This window comes from Monodon monoceros, unplaced genomic scaffold (assembly GCF_005190385.1).
Source record: "Monodon monoceros isolate NGI ecotype Baffin Bay Population unplaced genomic scaffold, NGI_Narwhal_1 Super_Scaffold_21, whole genome shotgun sequence".
Classification (NCBI taxonomy): Eukaryota; Metazoa; Chordata; class Mammalia; order Artiodactyla; family Monodontidae; genus Monodon; species Monodon monoceros.
The window spans coordinates 141,008,695-141,014,953 of record NW_021703778.1 but is presented as its reverse complement, the minus strand read 5'-3'; the positions used below and the strand labels follow the sequence as shown (position 1 = coordinate 141,014,953).

General features: G+C 40.5%; 1 protein-coding gene across 4 annotated transcripts in view; it reads right to left on the bottom strand.

The window, feature by feature from the left end:
• RAD51B (RAD51 paralog B) overlaps positions 1 to 6,259 on the bottom strand; it is a 641,700-nt gene that overhangs the window by 88,563 nt on the left and 546,878 nt on the right. The gene's annotated exons all lie outside the window — the stretch shown is intronic.

Genomic DNA, 6,259 nt, shown 5'->3' with positions numbered 1-6,259 from the left:
TGTGTGTGTGTGTGTGTGTGTGTGTGTGTGTGTGTGTGTGTGTATTCTTTTTCAGATTCTTCTCCCTTATAGGTTATTACAAAATATTGAGTAGAGTTCCCTATGCTATACAGGTCCTTGTTGGTTATCTATTTTATATATAGTAGCATGTATATGACTGGGTCTTAACCATTACACCAATTAGCCTTCTCCAGGCTCATTATGTCAAATAGCTGGCTACTCTACCAGCCCAGGGTGGGAGTGGGGAGGGGAGGGCGGCTGGGAAGGGCCTGAAGAGCCCAGAGGCCCATCTCTGGGAAGACACTGATGGAAGTATGTTGTCAGCATCTTATCAACTCATCTGAACTCTGTGTGTCACTCAGGCTCTACACTCGGCTTCCTTTGTTCTGATATACAGTGATAACCCAGGGCAAGGGGTTTCCAGAAAGACGATGCATGCTCTGGCTTGGCAAGTTATTTAACCTCGCTCAACTGGCCCAGCCACTGGATTCATGCAAATCAGATGGCCTGAAACTGACCCTCTCTGGTTGGAGGCTTAAAAAAATCTGGGCAGGATTGAAAAATATTTTCACTTAATAGGGCTTTGAATATGGAAAAACAATTGAAGGGTGGTTATAGGTGGTGGGATGGCTTGAGAAAGAGAAGTGGGGAAGCTGTCAGTTACTATAAATTTGTAACTTTATTTTCAACTAGAAAACTCAGTGGTCCCTAATGTCTTTTGACTTTTAAGCATTCCTATGTGAGGCTGGCATAAATGATCACTAATGCTGTTTATGGGAAAGTTAAGGTAGAAGGAATCTGCTTACTGGCTTTTCAGGAAAGGTGATTTCCTGCCCAATGACCTAATTGGTCAAGAAATAGATAAGTGAATCTTTTCTATGCTCATTTTAAGCAGAAGGAATAAAAATTGGGGCATTCTCTCCGTCGCTCCTTTTTGATGACTGTGACGTTTATGTCTGCCAAGGCAGTATGAGTTCATTGTACTGGAATTTGGTTGATTCCAATACAAATTAAAAAAATCAAGTAAGTGAACTGGGTTTTGAAAATATTTTCAATATTGGGGATTTTTCATTGTCACAGGATTGAGCTTGTAGAAGTACCTGCTTAAGCCACAGAGAGAAAATCTAATTTATTTACACTGAAGTCAGGTCTCTCTAAAAAAGACAGGGGGAATATTCATACTCTGCTCTCCCAGAGACCCTTTTAGGTGAGTCAAAGCATGTTCTCTTTCTGTAATTGCTTACCCATCTGTAAAATATGAATAATAATTCTTGCCTCCAGGCAACCAAAGGTTCTTGGTGACCCTTAGATGAAGATACTTGATATGTATGAATGACAGGAACAATGATGATCAAACACTGAAGATGAAATTCTAGGGAGAAAAAAAGTTTAATCATCACCTTCTACATTGTTTTATTCTTCTAGTAATGAGGCAGGCTCGTGAAGCTCAGGAACGAAGTGGTTAAAAACAACAGGATTTGGATTCTGGAATATCTTTCATGACTACTATCTTTAGATCCAATTCCCTACTCCTTTGGAGTGGGAGTTGGTTATGAAGACAAATTTCTTACAAGGCAAGAAGCTCTCTCTCTCTGCTCTGTACACAGGGCGTAGTTCTTGTGCAATCAGACTGGAGGAGGATAATCAGGTTGCTATGTAGCCTTGATTTCCAAAAAGGTAATGGGCCTCTGGTACCAACCAGTGTCAGTATTCAGAAGGGGGCTGTTGGGGAGCTTTCAGTGAGGAAGCTCCTTCTCTGAAAACATTTCAATTTATGACTCCTGTGCTAATAAGCATTTCTGGGAGGTCAAATTGAATCTCCAGCACATAACATAAAAGTGTGCCCTGCAGCAAAAGGGTCAACTTTAAAAGACTAGACTTTTCCATGTTAAAAAAAAAAAAAAAACGTGTAAACAAAGCAGTGATTCCCAGAATAGGAACAGAGGGGAAGGAGAAGTTCATGGCTTAAGCGGGCTGGGTATTCTGGACACTCAGTCCCTCCTGCCCCTTTAGATGAAAGACAACTTATTGAGACTAGAAAGAGGAAATTTTAAAAAATGAAAAAGAATTAAAATACTTACAAATGATTTCAGTACTGAAATAAATTCGGGGAAAGGGACGGTATGTTACCACTGGAGTGGTAATGAGAGAACGCTCCTTCTGACCTCTCATCCTCACATCCTGAAGCGTGTTCTATACAATGCATGATAGCACATGGTCGGCTGCTAGATGGAAGACAGGACCCTGGAGCTCTATTTCTGACTTAGCTGTGGGCTTTTAATGAGACCGGGTGGGAGAAGAGAGTGATGTAGCAAAGAATATCAGAGCAGGCCTCGGTAACGATCAGTTACTTCAGTTCTCTGAGCCTCAGTTTCCTCATCCATGAACAGAAGGGGTTGTTCAAAACTATCTCCAAAGTTCTCGCCTTTTCTAAAAACTTTGAATCTATGGTATTTTAATGATAAGAAATTAGTTCCTCATTCTGGACCTCACTTTTTCCAGGAAGTCTGAGAATGCTCTACTCCACGTGCTGTCTTTGAATGTTTGTGCCCTTAACCAGCACCCATTTAAGCCTGAAGAGAGTGCAGACGTGGGGTCCTTCTCCTAAGAGCAGATTTCCCTCCAAACTAGGGATTTTCTTAGCCAATCCTACCTCCTAAAACCTTTTGGTGGGTAAACATGTGTTGGCCAGTGGCCAAGTCCCAGCAAACACAACTTCATAAGGACAAAGCTTAAAGATGGGAGTCTGAGTGAAAGAGTAGGGATTAGAAAGGGATTATCATTCATTAAATTCAGTTTCTCCCGTTTAAACCCAGGCCCATGGAAGTTGCTGAGCTTCAGCATACTGTTTTTTTGGTTGTTGTTGGGTCATTCATTTGAACTGAGGAAGTGACTGAGAATCTCATTTAGCCCCAATAGAAAGATGAAGTAGGGAAATATTTAGGTCTGCTTTTTCCCAAGTTTCTCAAGTTAGCCTAAGTTACTTCTGGTGGTAGATCATCAGCTCTTTTTCTATTTGATGCAGAAAGCCAGAATTTCAGCGACCCACATTGAACAGGCTGACAATCAAAAGGGAGGAAGACTGCCAAGGAGAGGGTATTCGAGAATGAGGATTCAAGATGACCTACAAGCTCCATGAGGCCACAGAGCAAAGGTATCATATAAAAGTGATTGAGACAGGCTCAGACATCTATCCACCAGCAAAATTAATTTCCTTGGGGGCCTGTGCTTCACTAACTGAACCTGTGAAACAGCTGTATTGAGCATGTACACCACTTCCTTGGGTCTTTAAAATTGACAATGGTCTGTAGGTCAAGTTCCGACGGAAGTGATATTTCTGACCTAGCTCTGTAAATAGAGCACTGGAAAAAACCCATCAGCTGTAAATGGCCCAGCGACCACACGCTATCTATTAAGTCAGCAACCACAGTATCTGTGCTGCCATTTTAGATGAGAAAAATATTTCTCTTGTTATTTATAATCTTCCGAGCCTTGAGATTCTCAAAATACTTTAAAGCTATTAGTCTTCTTTTAGATGTACAAATAAAGGATCTGAGGCATAAAACCACACAATAACTGCCTCAACAGTATCTGTCCGCGGAGGAAGGCCTTCGGCCTGAGTAAAGAACAAGGCTGCTTCACTGTGGGAAAGCACAGGATTTCATTCCCAATGTCTCTCGGCTACAGGTGAAAAGAGGTGATTGCCGTCCAGTCTTTCCTTGCACAGCACACGCAGGCTGGTCCAAGTTTCGATAAAACTCATTAACTGAGGAAGGTGAGAAATGTGAAGAAGGCAAGAAAAGGTGGGGTGATCAGAACCTTTGGAATGCAAGAGTTAGAGATGGGGTGATCCTCCACAGCAGAAGGTAGAAATAGAGTTAAGCTAATCACTAGGATAAAGACTGGTTATGCATCAACTCAAACAACTCCACTGGCTTTTGTGTGGGGAGAAAATACTTTAAGTTTCCCATAGTCTCAGAGTGGACATGCAGGTTATCATCCAACCAGGACGCTTTTGAAAATGAAGCAGGGACATTTTAATAAGTATATTGGGATAACAAAGATAAATTGGGACTACTCTGGGCAAGCCAAGATGTATGGTCACCCTACAGAGATATCTTGTAGGAAATGTCCAGAAATTGGGATGTGGATGCTCACCTTACAAAAAACTGATCATTCCGGAACCCATCTCATTTACCAACCAAAAGTTCTCTAGGGGTTAACTGCACAGGACTTCTTGGCTATGTTTGCAGTGACAATCGTGACGGTCCTTAAAGACAGCTAGGAAAACATAGGTTTGAGTAGAATGGAACTAGGGTGTCTGAATAGAAAGGAGCAATCTCCCCCGACCCAGCTCAGCTTCCAACATTGCCCAGGAAGCTAGGCCCCTGAACCCTTTCTCCAATAACACAGCTTTCCTCCTGCTATCCTCCATTTAAGGGAAAAAAAAAAAAAAAATCCTGAACAGTGGCTTGTAGCTAGGTCTCCTGACCCTTTGAAAAGAACACTTTAATTAAAAATAAATTCACTCACTAGAGAAAACACATACTATCCTTAAGTAAATGCTGGCAAAATAAAACAAAGAAAATAAAAACCCAAACATTTAAGAAAAGCTGAGGCATTTTCTTTTTAATTTAGGCTTCATTCAGTGTAAGCCAGGAAGATGCTTATGTGAAATGGGTTTTCTTCCACAACAATGTGTCTTACCTGCTTGCTGTAAATAAGTGAATTCCTAAAATCATGCCAATCAGCCATCTTGGTATGAGCTTTGTTTTTCTACCCTCATTGTAGAATCTGAGAATACCAGAGCTGGATTCTAGTAAGTCTTGTGTATTATATCTGGTCATCATCTCATTTTTTGACCATTTGATTTTTTTTTTTTCAGGTGACTTTTTTTTCCTGGCTGAAGCAGAAGGAATATCGCCAACTTATCCTGATTTCAGATTGTTTATAGTCCTGGCTGCTGGAAAAAAAATCACCCTCAGATGTGTGCATTGCCTTTGGAGAAAGCTAGGAAGGGTAAAAAGTGGCTTTTTTTTTTTTTTTTTGGCATTGGCATTTATATATTCTTTAAACTGTTTTTATTTGTTTTGTTTGTTTTTAAAGTGGCGTATCTTTTATCGGTCACTCTTCCTGGGGAAATTTTAACTGTAGTGAAGTAATATTTGGTAGCTTTACATAGCCAAGGAATTAGTCTGGACAATGAATAAGCCAGGTGACAGCCCATTTGACTAAAGACCAGAGGGACACACTAACAGTCACAGGGTTTGCCTTTGGGAAATCAGCTTCCAAGGCAAACCCAGGACCAGGAGACAGGCGCCTTTCCCGAGGCCTCGACTGACGCAGAATCCGGACCAGGTAAGTCTGCTTTTGCTTCAGGCTGACACTGGATCACTGGCTCTTTGCAAGTAATAAGGACAGAGGGGGAAAAGAAATGCTGTTGTTTATCAGGAAATACGTGCTTGAAAAACATTTCTGTGAAAACAGCAGTGGCTTCAAAAAAAATCATTAATGCAGAAAGACATTTCAACTAAATACAATGTCTAATCCTGGATTGGATCTTGGATCAGGAAAAAAAAAAAAATTGCCATGAAGGACATTATTAGGACACCTGGCAAAGTTTGAATATGGCTGGTATATTAGATAATGGTATTATATCAACATTAATTTCCTGGGTGAGATCATTATATTGTGGTTATGTCAGAGAAGCTCTTGTTCTTAGGAGATAAGCGCTGAAGTATTTGGAAATGAAGGGTCACGATGTTTAAACTTACTCTCAAATGGTTCAGCAAAGATAACAATAATAAATTAATATTATAAAAAATAAATTGACAACAATAATATGAGAGAGAGCAAACAAATGTGGCAAAATGTTAACAATCTAGGGGAAGGGTATGTAGGAGTTCATTGTACTTTCCTTGGAACTTTTCTGTAGGTTTGAACTCTTTTTCTACCAAGAAAAAAAAAAATGAAAAAAAAATTAGTGTGAAAATATAGGTTGGCCAACCCTAAGAGATGACTTGGGCCAGTGATATAGAATCAGGACACAGGACTGGCTGGAGAAAGAACTAGGGCATTGTTTCACATGTGTGTTTACGCAGCAGAATCACCTAAACCAGGTAAACCTGTTTTAAAAATGCAGCATCCTTGTCCCCATACCAAACCTAATGAGTCAGGATCTCTGAGGGACAATGCCCAGAAGTCTGCATTTTCAAAATGCTCTCTCCCAGATCATCTGTGTATATATATTAAAGTTTGA